This window comes from Coregonus clupeaformis, chromosome 19 (assembly GCF_020615455.1).
Source record: "Coregonus clupeaformis isolate EN_2021a chromosome 19, ASM2061545v1, whole genome shotgun sequence".
NCBI classification, from domain to species: domain Eukaryota; kingdom Metazoa; phylum Chordata; class Actinopteri; order Salmoniformes; family Salmonidae; genus Coregonus; species Coregonus clupeaformis.
In genome coordinates, this window is record NC_059210.1 from 35,416,713 (window position 1) to 35,432,813 (window position 16,101).

The 16,101-nt window shown below is 42.0% G+C and overlaps 1 pseudogene; it reads left to right on the forward strand.

The window, feature by feature from the left end:
- Positions 1–16,101, forward strand: part of LOC121532049 — a 66,324-nt pseudogene that overhangs the window by 21,694 nt on the left and 28,529 nt on the right.

Here is a 16,101-nt window from a genome sequence, read left to right on the forward strand (position 1 = left end):
TTACTACATGATTCAATACGTGTTATTTCATACTTTTGATGTCTTCACTATTATTCTACAATGTAGAAAATAGTACAAATTAAGAAAAACCCTTGAATGAGTAGGTGTGTCCAAACTTTTGACTGGTACTGTATATAGAAAAGTAGTATTCTATCATAAAAAGGACATGATTTGACTTTCAGAAAAACATATTTGTTAAGCTCAGGCACATATTTTTTTTAGGTGCATTTTCCAACCTGTTAGGTGCATAATCCTAACAGGGTGGAACCTAACAGGGTGGAAATTTGGAGCCCAAATTAGCCATAGCTCTGTGAGTGAGCAAGATTGAGCTAGCATAATGGTGAACACTTGAACAGGATTTTAACTTCTCTATCAAACATATTTTAACATTTTGAAATTTGGTTAATTTTCTCTATCATTTAGCCTAGCAGGGTGGTCATTTATGAGTGGGACATACAGACTAACAACATGAAACATTTAAATATGTTATTATTTTAAGGATTATGTTTCTCGTGGAAGTTGATGAATAACACCCGGGGACATGGCAAAACACCTACATCCACTGAAAAAAAGGGTTCATAATGCATAAAGTTCCCTTTCAATATGTTTTTAAGGTAAAAGACACCTGGCCTGGCTCGCTAGCGTTATAAAATAATGTTGTATAACGAAAAGTAGCTACTAGCTAGCTAGTACCAGCTATCTACTCAGATAACGTACTCACCAACACCAGCGGTTTGACGGTTGACAGGCAGCAGAAGTGACCGTGTCGGATGTAATCCATTCCTGGCCATCTGGCCAGTGGAGGCTGCTGAGGGGAGGGTGGCTCATAATATTGGCTGGAAAGGAGCAAATGGAATGTATTTGATACCATTCCACAGATTCCGCTCCAGACATTACCACAAACCCATTCTCCCCAATTAAGGTGCCACCAACTTCCTGTGCATTTGGCAATATTGTTGAAATGCATTGGAAGTTTGCACTAACTTTATGGAAGGCCATTTTCACTTATTTTTGCAGATTTTAATGTGCGTATGCTGCACCCATATGCACACTTGACAACAAATGTCCACATGGCAGCTGGGGGCGAACCACAACATGTTGTCTCTGGGCAATTGGGCATCATTGGCAAAAGTGGGCATAGAAGTAATCCATACCCAACCCTCCAGTAAGGCTGCGTTTAGACACAGCCCGATTCTGATCTTTTTTTCACAAATTAGTCTTTTGACCAATCACATCAGATTATTTCACATCAGAACTTTTTCAGAGCTGATCTGATTGGTCAAAAGACTAATTTGTGAAAAAAAGATCAGAATTGCGCTGCCTGTCTAAATGCAGCCTAAGTCATGATGAACTCACTTACAAAACTCAATTTTGGACGAGACTGACTTTATGACTAAAATTGTGAGCGACCGCCTCGATTCGGTCTTGTGTAGCAAAATCTGAAATGTAGTTTTTTACATTGGAAAGTAATTCTGCTTTGAAAGTTGATGAACTTGTAACCCCACTTTTGACCAAATGGCTGTTGAATGTTTTGGTACGCCTACTGGAGAGCTACCTTTTATTTATTTATTTTATTTTACCTTTATTTAACTAGGCAAGTCAGTTAAGAACAAATTCTTATTTACAATGACGGCCTACACCGGCCAAACCCAGACGACACTGGGCCAATTGTGCGCCGCCCTATGGGACTCCCAATCATGGCCGGTTGTGATACAGCCTGGAATCTGTAGTGACACCTCAAGCACTGAGATGTAGTGCCTTAGACAGCTGCGCCACTCGGGAGCCCAAAAGTAGCTACACCTATTCAGCATCGTTCACACCCTCTTAAGCCTTAGCCCCACCCTTCTCTTTAAGGATTCACATGTGAGGCCATGTGCTAAACAGAGTGAGTAAGATAGTGTAGTAAACAACCAAAGAGTTCAAGACTAACAGTGGTTTAAGCAGTACCCTACAGGAAGGGAAAAACTCCAGGTAAAAATACACTATCATTTGTATAAAAAAGTTGTGTGAAGTAGTGATGTGTGACATATGCCTAGCTTCTTGAAATGGGTCACAATTATCCTATTTACACTTTGTACTCAAGTTTGACACTAGAATGAATGTTTCTGACTCATATCGATGCCACATAAAACCAACTTTTCTAGTTTTAAATGGCCTAAGGGGAAGTTGACCTTTAAGAGCCCCGCGTTAACACGCATCGCTTGTTTTAACAAAACCAAACATTTAAATTACTACACATCTTTATACATTTAGGTTTAGTGTTCACACGCAGCCATATCTCCATGTTACAGCACTTGTTTACGGAAGACAGAAGAGACCTCTGCTAATTAGCTATCTAGTGTGCTCAAAATGCCTTTGTGTAAGTGTACTTGGGGAAGAAGTGTAGTGGAAGTGTATTTTGTCGGCTGGAGGCACACAGCCATATGGATCTGTGCAAACCTGCTACAGCAAGTGTATATTTTTTTGTTTGAAAGATTCTCACTGATATGAAAGATAAGTTCCATATGTTTCGAAAACCTTATCGCAAGCAATGATTATTTAAGTTTCTAAATGATATAACAGAGCGTCTGGATTGTAGTTCACATGGTCCCACCGGTAAACGGTGCTTATAGCTGAGAACCCTTGGGATTTGGATTTGATTTGATTCATTGGGATCCCCTTTAGCCGACCCCAACGGCGACAGCTAGTCTTACTGGGGTCCGACACATAACGAAAAATACATTACAGACAAAAGACTTTCCAATTTACATACATTTAAAAAACATTAACGTGTGTGTGTGCATCTATCAGTTACACAACATACATTCCTACATACAGTGCATTTGGAAAGTATTCAGACCCCCTGGCTTTTTGTTACGTTACAGCCTTATTCTAAAATTGATTAAATAGTTTTTTCCCCCTCATCAATCTACGCACAATACCCCATAATGGCAAAGCAAAAACAGGTTTTTAGAACGGAAATATTACATTTACGTAAGTATTCAGACCCTTTACTCAGTACTTTGTTGAAGCACCTTTGGCAGCGATTACAGCCTTGAGTGTTCTTGGGTATGACGCTACAAGCTTGGCACACCTGTATTTGGGGAGTTTCTCCCATTGTTCTCTGCAGATCCTCTCAAGCACTGTCAGGTTGGATGGGGAGCGTCGCTGCACAGCTATTTTCAGGTCTCTCCAGAGATTTTCGATCGGGTTCAAGTCCGGGCTCTGGCTGGGCCACTCAAGGACATTCAGAGACGTAGCCACTCCTGCGTTGTCTTGTTGGAATGTGAACCTTTGCCCCGGTCTGAGGTCCTGAGCGCTCTGGAGCAGGTTTTCATCAAGGATCTCTCTGTACTTTGCTCTGTTCATCTTTCCCTTGATCCTGACTAGTCTCCCAGTCCCTGCCGCTGAAAAACATCCTCACAGCATGATGCTGCCACCACCATGCTTCACCGTAGGGCTGGTGCCAGGTTTCCTCCAGACGTGATGCTTGCTTCATCAGACCAGAGTATCTTGTTTCTCATGGTCTGATAGTCCTTTAGGTGCCTTTTTGCAAATTCCAAGCGGGCTGTCATGCTTTTTACTGAGGAGTGGCTTCTGCCTGGCCACTCTACCATAAAGGCCTGATTGGTGGAGTGCTACAGAGATGGTTGTCCTTCTGAAAGGTTCTCCCATCTCCACAGAGGAACTCTTGAGCTCTGTCAGAGTGACCATCGGGTTCTTGGTAACCTCCCTGACCAAGGCCCTTCTCCCCCTATTACTCAGTTTGCCCGGGCGGCCAGCTCTAGGAAGTCTTGGTGGTTCCAAATTTCTTCCATTTAAGAATGATGGAAGCCACTGTGTCCTGCAGAATGTTTTTGATACCCTTCCTTAGATCTGTGCCTCGACACAATCCTGTCTCGGAGCTCTACGGACAATTCCATTCGACCTCGTGGTTTGTTTTTTTCTCTGACATGCACTGTCAACGGTGGGACCTTATACTGAAAAGTATTAGCACGTCATATCATTGGGGAAATACACGAAATTGATATGGATTTCCCACTTCAAGCCCAAATATATCATACTTTGACTAAAACAATGTCATACATGCTGACCACACCGCTCGCATTACCTGCGCGAGCGTTGCAAAATAAATGTACACATACATGTTATTCAATCATTGCATCCACACTACTCGTGCGCATCAACAAGCGTGTGCATAGCCAGGCGCTAAAATAGAACTTGGTTCTATTTGTGACTCTTGACACGCTACAAGTCCTGCATCTCCCATCTCCTCATTGGTTTTTAGGAGCATATATCCACGTGGGGGATTGAAAGATAAACTGAGGTCCACACTCCAGTTCAGTTGGTGGTGGTAAAGCACCTTAAAGTTGGTTGCCAACTGCTATATAAAGTCCAAAGAAGAAGAAGAAGCCTGAAGGAGGAGGGATTACTAGAAACAAACTTGGTTTACCCTTTTATCTGTGGATTAATTTTCGGAGTAGAGGAAAAATTAGCTAGCAACAGCAAGCTTGCTAGTTATATTGCCATAAATGTTGAATGCTTTTTGACCTGTCCCCAAATATAGTTGGTTCAGAGTTTGTTTAAATTTTTCAACCTGCGTATCCTTATCGCGTCTGGTGTGGGTGGACAAAATCAACATGCGCGCGATGGTGCACACGGACGCACGTGTGCTCCCGGTCTAGTCAACATGTTATTGACTTCAATCGTTGTGCAACATCATGGATAAGTTCTGGGCATCGTCTTTCAGTTGAAAAAAATGTCAATTATAAATACAAATGTAAACTCACATTTTTTAAACTTTTCGCATATATTGTATCTTAAACCCACATTTACATAATCTAAGTTGTATGTGTTGGGCCCACCATGGATTGAGAAACCGCATACTCTTCAATGCAGTGGTCTATTTCAATCATAGACCACTGCAATTTAGCTGGTAAACCATTTCGTTTACTTTACTTCCAATTACATTTACATTTTAGTCATTTAGCAGACACTCTTATCCAGAGCGATTTACAGTTAGTGAGTGCATACATATTTTTTTTATTTTTTTCATACTGGAATCAAACCCACAACCCTGGCGCTGCAAACGCCATGCTCTACCAACTGAGCTACATCCCTGCCGGCCATTCCCTCCCTTACCCTGGACCAATTGTGCGCCGCCCCATGGGTCTCCCGGTCGCGGCCGGCTACGACAGAGCCTGGATTCGAACCAGGATCTCTAGTGGCACAGCTAGCACTGCGATGCAGTGCCTTAGACCACTGCGCCACTCGGGAGGACCATTACTACCACAAAGATGGCCACCGATCCACCCACCATCGAATGTCAACTTAAAAGTAGACTCAGCGAAATGACGTAGATGCAGAACATAAACAGCATAGTGGGTAAATTTCCACAACAACTAAGAGCGTTGAAGCATAAAGGTTAACTTCTCAGCTGTTTTGGTGCCCTGGCTACCACACTGTAACGGCGTGAAACATGCACAGATACTGTGTGACTGTGTGAGAGTCTTGCATCTCGTTCATCTAAATATCTGCGATGCTGCTCGTGGCAACGTAATTTCACTGAGTCTACCTTTTAAATGGGAATGTCTATTATCAATATAATATTTTGTATAGGTTTCCTATGGAAGATTGACAGTGTAATTTAAAACAACTGATATTCTCATTCAAGTCAACATTCTCTGATGTGTGGACCTCCAACCATCTTTGTGGTACCATTTGAAAGTTGACATTTTTAAATCTATCAGCCTAAACATGACACCTACCCTGTATTCAAGAGCATGCTGTGTCTCAACCGATGGCGGGCACAACACAAAGACCTCAGATGATGAAAAATGGGGTCTATGTGGAAATGAAAAAATATTCTGAGTTTATGCGTTTTTGGATAATTGACGATAAAGAAGAAAAAAAATGTATTACATTTTTTGTTGTTGAATTTATCAAATAGTTTGACAACCTTTTTAGTAAGCTTTTTAAATTATATCAAACTCAACAGTTTATCTTTTCCAGTGATGCAGACATGGATGTCTCATGGTATGGCGGGATATGCAAAATGGGTGAACATTGGGCACCTCTATCTCCTGAATGTTTTGGCATTCAGGTCCAAAAAGTCACTTTTGACCAGGGGCAAGTATGGAAAGTTTCGTTCAAATCAAAAGGAGTGCGGTCAAAATGTGATTGAAATCAATTATAACGACCCTCCTCCTAAACTTGGGATATCATCTTATAAAGGGCACCTAGACACCTAATTAATGGGTGCTGTGATGCAATGATGCAAGTTGGCCATGTACCATATCTCTCTTTCTTCTTCAACCTTTTTCTTTTTCACTTTTTGTCGTTTCCACTCTCTTTCAATTTCCTCCCAATTTCGCTGTCTGGGCAGAGGCTAAAGGGTCCGGCGTTCTGTCTGACCTACATACAGTAAAGAGATCATGCGTGAGCGGTCCATCCCTAAACTAATTACCCAACTCACCCACACCGCCTCAGTCACAGGCCCATTGGTCGCACACCACTTTGCCCCTACTTTAGGAAGCTGGTGCGACATGTATAGCCAGTTAAGTTTTGGAGAAAGAATAATACTTAGAAAAATTGATTCTAGATGAAAAGGGATCAAAGTTAAGGTAGAATAAATATACATTCTTCCTGCCCACCATTTGGCTATTTTGTCATCCTTTTGAATTGTCTAATCATGTGGAGAAGTGATGGGAGTCGAGGTTATTCTACAGTAAGTGTCTCATTACTGATATGAGTAGAGTTTTTTTTAAAAAATTCTCCCATAGGAAATTGATAGGAATGATATCATGCTGTGTGCCCATTACTCTTGCAGAATTGAATGACTGTATGTGGATGACTATGCCATTCATTCCACCCTCCTCATGCCTGTGCTAGAATGCAATGTCATGTGGAATGCACATGTACAGTGAGGGAAAAAAGTATTTGATCCCCTGCTGATTTTGTACGTTAGCCCACTGACAAAGAAATGATCAGTCTATAATTTTAATGGTAGGTTTATTTGAACAGTGAGAGACAGAATAGCAACAAAAAATCCAAAAATGTTATAAATTGTTTTGCATTTTAATGAGGGAAATAAGTATTTGACCCCCTCTCAATCAGAAAGATTTCTGGCTCCCAGGTGTCTTTTATACAGGTAACGAGCTGAGATTAGGAGCACACTCTTAAAGGGAGTGCTCCTAATCTCTGTTTGTTACCTGTATAAAAGACACCTGTCCACAGAAGCAATCAATCAATCAGATTCCAAACTCTCTACCATGGCCAAGACCAAAGAGCTCTCCAAGGATGTCAGGGACAAGACTGTAGACCTACACAAGGCTGGAATGGGCTACAAGACCATCGCCAAGCAGCTTGGTGAGAAGGTGACAACAGTTGGTGCGATTATTCGCAATAGGAAGAAACACAAAATAACTGTCAATCTCCCTCGGCCTGGGGCTCCATGCAAGATCTCACCTCGTGGAGTTGCAATGATCATGAGAAAGGTGAGGAATCAGCCCAGAACTACACGGGAGGATCTTGTCAATGATCTCAAGGCAGCTGGGACCATAGTCACCAAGAAAACAATTGGTAACACACTACGCCGTGAAGGACTGAAATCCTGCGGCGCCCGCAAGGTCCCCCTGCTCAAGAAAGCACATATACAGGCCCGTCTGAAGTTTGCCAATGAACATCTGAATGATTCAGAGGAGAACTGGGTGAAAGTGTTGTGGTCAGATGAGACCAAAATGGAGCTCTTTGGCATCAACTCAACTCGCCGTGTTTGGAGGAGGAGGAATGCTGCCTATGACCCCAAGAACACCATCCCCACCGTCAAACATGGAGGTGGAAACATTATGCTTTGGGGGTGTTTTTCTGCTAAGAGGACAGGACAACTTCACTGCATCAAAGGGACGATGGACGGGGCCATGTACCGTCAAATCTTGGGTGAGAACCTCCTTCCCTCAGCCAGGGCATTGAAAATGGGTCGTGGATGGGTATTCCAGCATGACAATGACCCAAAACACACGGCCAAGGCAACAAAGGAGTGGCTCAAGAAGAAACACATGAAGGTCCTGGAGTGGCCTAGCCAGTCTCCAGACCTTAATCCCATAGAAAATCTGTGGAGGGAGCTGAAGGTTCGAGTTGCCAAACGTCAGCCTCGAAACCTTAATGACTTGGAGAAGAACTGCAAAGGAGTGGGACAAAATCCCTCCTGAGTTGTGTGCAAACCTGGTGGCCAACTACAAGAAACGTCTGACCTCTGTGATTGCCAGCAAGGGTTTTGCCACCAAGTACTAAGTCATGTTTTGCAGAGGGGTCAAAAACGTATTTCCCTCATTAAAATGCAAATCAATTCATAACATTTTTGTCATGCGTTTTTCTTGATTTTTTTGTTATTATTCTGTCTCTCACTGTTCAAATAAACCTACCATTAAAATTATAGACTGATCATTTCTTTGTCAGTGGGCAAACGTACAAAATCAGCAAGGGATCAAATACTTTTTTCCTTCACTGTAAGTACTATATTGCTTCACAGGAATCCTTAAATTGGCATTTAGAATTGGTCATATTGAATTAGAATTTACAGATATTTTTATTAATGACAATTGAATGCCTTATGGAGACATATCCTGGTCAGTGAGTTGGCGGTACAATATTTGATTCTAAGCACCTGTGTCTTTCTTCCTTTTTGTCCCTACAGATATGCCATACGCCATGTTAAGATAAAAGACAACTGTGTTTAACATGCTTAAGCGGTTGGACAAAATCCGGTTCCGCGGACAGCGGACAGATGTGTTTCTGGATCTGGGCGACTCGCCCAACACATCTGACACTGAATGTAGCGAAGAGATTCTGATGAAGCCTCGGCCCTCACTTGAAGTTAAAGACACTGAAGAACTGCAAGACCCTGTGAGTGCCCCTGTAAGTGAATATCAGTATTAATATAACCACAGAAATGGCATCTCTTCACTCTTTCACTTCACAAATTCTCACTGAAACAAAACAGATATAGTTGTTTCCTAATTTAGTTTGGAATCTTCCAGATCACTTTAAGTCCAGTCACTCGCCATGCCATGGTGCCGCTGCCAGTTTCGGGGGGATTTTGGCCAAAATGTCCCCCTTTTGATACATGGCGTTCATGTTTATTCAACCCCCTTCCTGTTAATGTAGTTCACTCAAGCGAGGGTGGTGAGAAAGACTTAACAACTGCTGTCTACATCACTGCAGGCAGAGCTTAGTCAGACTAGACATGTGCCAAGGCCTACCGCCAACTCAACATCCCTGAGCACATTAGAAGAACAACTATATTTTTCATCTTATTATTTCATTTGTCTGCATATTCTGGTGCATTGATGTTCATATTTCTGTGGAGAGAGGTTGATAAAACTGCTTGATGTTCTTTGAAGATATACTCAGAGGAAATATCTGAATGGATTTGGTTGATCTAATGTTTTCTCCATTTAAAACAGATCAAATTTATTATGAGTCATTTGATAACATCATCCCACACTGGGCCAAATTGATTGCGTTCTTTATGAAGTGTCCAAAAAAGCTCAAAGTTGTTGACAGATACACAAAGACGTGCAAACTTGGCACTGGTGCAAATGCTCAGCTAGCTGATCTGGTTCCTAAAGTCAAGACCCGACTTGCACATATCGAGTCTATAAGAAAAGACAGTTGGAGATGTTGGACCTTTTAGGATTTCTGTATCTCAAACAAACTTTGACACAGAAACCCTATGTGCAGTGGAATTAGGGCTTAAACACAGCCCCTGTAATGTCTAACCACAAACATGTCTTGGTACTGGGAAACTGGGCTTCAGCTAGTTCAGTACTGTACAGTGACACATTTGTTTGCGTCTTGGGCTTCTTCTCATGGAAACAGGAACAATGTGGTTCTTCTCACTCTGGTTATCTATCATAATCTTGACACCTCTGTCTTTATGTTGTTAATGATTATGAACTAAATAGCTGTTCCAGATGTATTTACACCCATAGCAGGCCTGGCTGTCACTACTTACCACTTTTGATGCACTATAGCTCTTTTATGGGGTACATCTAATTAACATTCAGGTCTAATTTACACAGATGGAATAAATTGATGTATAGTTGTCAGCAAGTAGACCTGGTGAAATGTGTCACTGCTTCTCTGGGTAAATGGCGCAAAGAGGGACAGTGTTAATGTACTTATATTATTCTCTTCATTTTACAAAGCATACAAGCAGTACTATTGCAATCTCAAAGTAGTCCGTCAACATTCTTCTTGTCAGTCATTGTTGCTAAGTTGTTGTAGTATGCTAGGTAACTTCGGAAAGTATTCAGACCCCTTGACTCTTTCCACATTTTGTTAGGTTACAGCCTTATTCTAAAATTGATTAAATTGTTTTTTTTTCCCCCTCATCAATCTACACACAATACCCCATAATGACAAAGCAAAAACAGTTTTTTAGAAATGTTAACTAATAAATACAAAATTATAATGAAATATGATATTTACATAAGTTTTCAGACCCTTTACTCAGTACTTTGTTGAAGCACCTTTGGCAGCAATTAAGCCTTGAGTCTTCTTGGGTATGACGCATCAAGCTTGGCACACCTGTATTTGGGGAGATTCTCACATTCTTCTCTGCAGATCCTCTCAAGTTCTGTCAAGTTGGATGGGGAGCATTGCTGCACAGCTATTTTCAGGTGTCTCCAGAGATGTTCGATTGGGTTCAAGTCCGGGCTCTGGCTGGGCCACTCAAGGACATTCAGAGACTTGTTCCAAAGTCACTCCTATGTTATCTTGGCTGTGTGCTTAGGGTCGTTGTCCTGTTGGAAGGTGAACCTTCGCCCCAGTCTGAGGTCCTGAGCACTCTGGAGCAGATTTTCATCAAGGATCTCTCTGTACTTTGCTCCGTTCATCTTTGCCTCGATCCTGACTAGTCTCCCAGTCCCTGCCGCTGAAAAACATCCCCACAGCATGATGCTGCCACCACCACCATACTTCACCGTAGGGATGCTGCCAGGTTTCCTCCAGACGTGATGCTTGGCATTCAGGCAAAATAGTTCAATCTTGGTTTCATCAGACCAGAGAATCTTCTTTCTAATGGTCTGAGAGTCTTTAGGTGCCTTTTGGCAAACTCCAAGCGGGCTGTCATGTACCTTTTTACTGAGGAGTGGCTTCCATCTGGCCACTCTACCATAAATGCCTAATTGGTGGAGTGCTGCAGAGATGGTTGTCCTTCTGGAAGGTTCTCCCATCTCCCCAGAGGAACTCTTGAGCTCTGTCAGAGTGACCATCGGGTTCTTGGTAACCTCCCTGACCAAGCCCCTTCTCCCCCGATTGCTCAGTTTGGACGGGCGGCCAGCTCTAGGAAGAGTCTTGGTGGTTCCAAACTTTTTCCATTTAAGAATGATGAAGGCCACAGTGTTCTTGGGGTCTGAATACTTATGTAAATAAGGTATTTCTGTTTTTTGTTTTTAATAAATTGCAAAAATGTCTAAAAACCTGTTTTCGCTTTGTCATTATGGGGTATTGTGTGAAGATTGATGAGGATTTGTATTTATTTAATCCATTTTAGTATAAGGCCGTAACGTAACAAAATGTGAAAAGCCAACGGGTCTGTATACTTTCCGAATGCACTGTATGCAGGCCTACTGCAGGTGAAGTACAGTATGAGAGACCTAGCTTTTAATAATCTTTTTCATGAATAAATGACACAGTACGTTGTAGTACAGTAGCTAACTATAATATCCTTCATGTGCAATGTACTAGCTTTACTCCTCCAGTCAAGGAAGTCACTAAAGAGCACTGATTTCCCTCCTTCTGACACAAGCTGTCATTCCCCCTGCTGAGAGGATGTGAAATGAAATCATCTTTCCCTTTCCCAGCTCTGTTATGTCTGAGTAGTGTAGTACAAGTTGGCACTAGTGGCTCTCACTGGCTATCTTCTCTCTCTCGCGCTCTTTCTCTCACTCACTCATTCACTCAATCACTCACACCTACACTCACACTCTCTCTCACACTCTCACTCTTTCCTCTTGCGCACTCTCACCATCTCAATCTCCTTTGTTTTTCTCTCTTTACCTCTCTGTTAAAATCTTTTTTTCCTCTCTCTGTGTTTTGGGTCACGATGCATATGATACTCGGCATACAGGATTATGCTGCTGTTTTTTGAGCCAGGCTGGATGGTGCAGGGAGAAACTGCTGGGTGAAATGAAGTCTTCTGCAGACAGCTTGCCTCCATTTATGTCTGCTGGTTTGTTTGGGTGTTTCTGTGTTTGCTTTGCAATATCAGAATTCTGAGAGATTTGAGGTTCTGTGTGCAGGTGTTTTGAACCTGCAGTAGCTCACATCGGCAGCAAGGTTGCCCTTCCTTCCTCACCCCTGCGTTTTCTTGTGTGTTTTCCCACATCCAGGCTGGTCCAGAGACACTTGCTATGGCTGCAGGCATCCAGGACTACCAGAGGACTGAGACAGATGGACTCAATGAGGTGAAAAGCCACCTGGAAATTGCCTTACTGGAAAAGTACTTCCTACGTGAGTACTGCACTGGATACTGCAGCAAAAATGTTCAACCTAGGTGAAAGTTTGTCAAACCTCTAGCAGGAAGGCTTTGATTTGCAAAAAGGGATAATATCTTAACACATTTTGTTGTTTGATTGCCAATCTACACAGCAGCTTTGGATATCTGTCTTTCCTGTCCAGGTGTCTGTTGGGGCATTTTCACACACAGTTCGAATCAGTTAGATTATTTGTTACATTGTATTTTCTTCATTTTGTCAGGTTGGTTTCACATTGTCAACTGTCAAATGAACTGAAATACCTAATTGAAACTACGTTTTCATGCAAGTCATTCGTTAATTGGGCAATAATGTTCATGTTAAATCGATCTATGATATCAAGGAGCATCACTTTGTGTCCCAATTGTTATATTACTTTAGCTTTCTCTCCAAACAACATGCGGGAGGAAAACAGCGCAATAGCCTCTCTAACTGCAACGTGCAGTGAATATATCCTCTATATAGCCCGTTCTCCCCTAATCTGCATAGGATGTACTCATAAATGCGCTGCTACTCACAAAATGTTTCATAGATATCAAGTATTATAATGCGTGCATTTTATAAAATGGTTGCAGTCAAACCATCAATAATACTGTTCACCTCTGGTTATTTTCCTGTGTTTGGTCCGGATTGCGTTCTCACCTGCAGCCAACCGCACCACGGTACAAACAGAAATGGACCGAGACCACCCTTTTTGAACGAACCACAGTGCGTTGTTTGGTGCGTTCCCGAGTGAGGATAGTGTGTTCACACCAGTCCAAACTGACAAACTAAACGCACTAGAGTTAGAAGAAGAAGAAAAACCCAGTTCCAAACAAATCTGGTGTGAAAGCCACCTCAGTTGGTGAACTAATTGGAATTTGTGTACATTGAATTTGTCTCACTTTCGGGACTCTCCTGTCTGCAGAATTACTGGCTCATATAACCCTCTGGCAACGTTAAGTGTTAGCCTCTTATTAGCCTAGCTAGGTCAGTGACCATACATAGTATCTGTGAGTGAGTGACAATCACTACTAAATGGGGACCATATGATTACGTTTGGGCAGCTGTAGTCAACATACTCTGGCATGTATCAATACATTTCACACATTGAGCAGATGAAAGTACAGAAGAGGTGTGTGTGGCCTTCATTTCGCATCAGCCCTTCATCTGGGATGCAGGATGTGTGTGTCAGCAGTATGTGTCTCATTGCAGAGCCCATTGACCTCTAAATAATTAAGAGAAATTATAGATAAAACGTTTTGGCCATTGGACATAAACATTACACAACAAGTTTGAAATTGCAAATTCAACAGTGAGTGGTTTGGAAGGAATCACTAGCCTGCTATTCAGTGGAGTGGGTGTGAGGACCAAGTCTGTGTTTAAGGGGCTCTTTTCCAAGCTTAAAAGGATAAACATTCAACATTGGCCATGCTGTCAATCCAGCATGACTTCTGCCACGCTCAAAACAACTGGAAACTCGTAACTGGGAAATCTCAGACTTCAGTGAGTTCAAGACAACTGGGAACTCGGGAAAAAACGAGCTCCGACTGGGAAAATACGTGTTGAAAGGTCATCCAATTCTGAATTTCAAGTCAGGAACTCTGGCCTCTTTCTAGAGCTCCGACCTGAGGATCACTGACGTCATCATGATTCAACCTTTTTCAGAGTTCCCAGTTGTCTTGAAAGCAACGTAAATCCAGAGAATGTCAGGCTTTGATGACAAAGTTTCATGACAGAATTTGCCCATGAAGGACTGCCACGCCACCTTTCTGTTCAAGTGAGCGAAGCAAAACAAGGTGAATCCAAAAATGTATTATATGCTGCTGCATAAATGATGTAATATGCCTGTATACTGTAGCTAAGAAAGTAATCCTAAGTGTATGTTGTGTAGTAAGCTGTTAGTAGCCCATGTTCCTCACCCTAATAATTGGGTCCCTTTTCCCCTCATAACTTAGCCTACTGTTCTGACTTAGTGGTACACATTTAGCCTATAGCCTGTTTTAGAGAAATGTAATCATCAAATATTGTAAGAGCTTTCATTGTCTGCTTATATGCCCCCTTTATTTATCCTACGGTTCTGACTTAGTGAACAGGGAGAATACTGCAAGAATGGCCCATGTTCTGAGTTCTGTAGCTGTACATTTCAAAAGTGCTGAACAAATAGTTATATTGATTACGTCCGTCCTAGCTCTCTCATTAATGTCTTAATCGAAATTCCGGATAGTCTCTTATCCGCTCGTTTTCCCCTTATGCCATAGTTTTTACATCTCAATTGTCAGTAGAAACCATATTTGTTTAAGCAAGTCAGCCATATCAGCTATGTTTTTTTTTAAAGGCAGTGAATGAGGCTGAATTAACTGTTTCACTGCCAGTCAAGGCTCTGCTGATAGCCAGGTGTAGCAACCAGTGGTAAGGTGTTGGGACTGCTATTGGGACTCTGCTGTTGGGACAGCTTTATGTAGGCCTTAACAGTTTGTGGGCACAGTTTGTCACCGTTATAGTGCAATTAATGTATTGTTTAGTGTAGTGGCTTTGCTGGCAATGTTTATTTATTTTATCCCCACCAATATTTACATGCTAAAATCGCCACTGGCTGGGAGAATGTTTATCATGAGCCTTCAGGGAGCTGGTAAGTTATTGAGTAAATGATCAGCTTTGTCCTTTAATTCTGCTTTGATGAGTCAGTAAGACCTGCAGCTCAGAGACATGTTCAGGTTGATGCTGTTGTTTTGCACTGTTTTGGCAAACCTTGCCTATTAAAGTGATCCAGACTTTAATTTCAATTAGTGTGTTTGCAGGTTCAAGAGATTAGCCCTATGCTGATCAGAGAATGGTTAAACACACACACATGCACACACACACACTACAGTAAACGCAATTGCTACCAGGAATTACCAGTTATATTTACACACACCGACTGCAGTCATGTGTTTAACACACATGCACAGCACACACTGCATTGCTGATCAATTGAGGCCAATCTGCCCCGCGATCAATACATCTGTCTAACAGACAGTCCATGTTGTGATATCATCAGCCTCTACAACTGCACAGACAAAGGCATTACCACCCCTTTGAGTTGAATACAATTGACAGATTTAGTAGTGCTGTAAGGTTGACCATTTCCCCTAAATAGCTTGGATTTCACACTCTCAGTCTATCATTTCACACAACCTGCAACAGGAAGAGCCTCACAGAGGGACAGGAATGTGTATTTCTATCCCTCCTTGCTCTCTTGATGTGTAATTCCTAGAGGCATCCCGTTTACCACCTGACCACCTGCACTGACTCTTCTGCACCTTAGCGCAAACACACACACACACACACACACACACACACACACACACACGACAACTGCCGCTACCAGACTCTTATTTACTATTGCTAATAATACTCAATTGAAACAATTGCCCCCAAATCCCCCTTCCCTGATACATGTGTATTGTACTATAAATTGTGCCTTCCTGTATTATACTTATGCTAAAATGTTTATTCTATTCTACTGAGCCATTTACTTTATGTTTGTATTCATATCTTTTATTATTTCTTACTGTTTTTGCATTGTCGAGAAGGAACCTGCAAGTAAGCATTTTTTGGGATG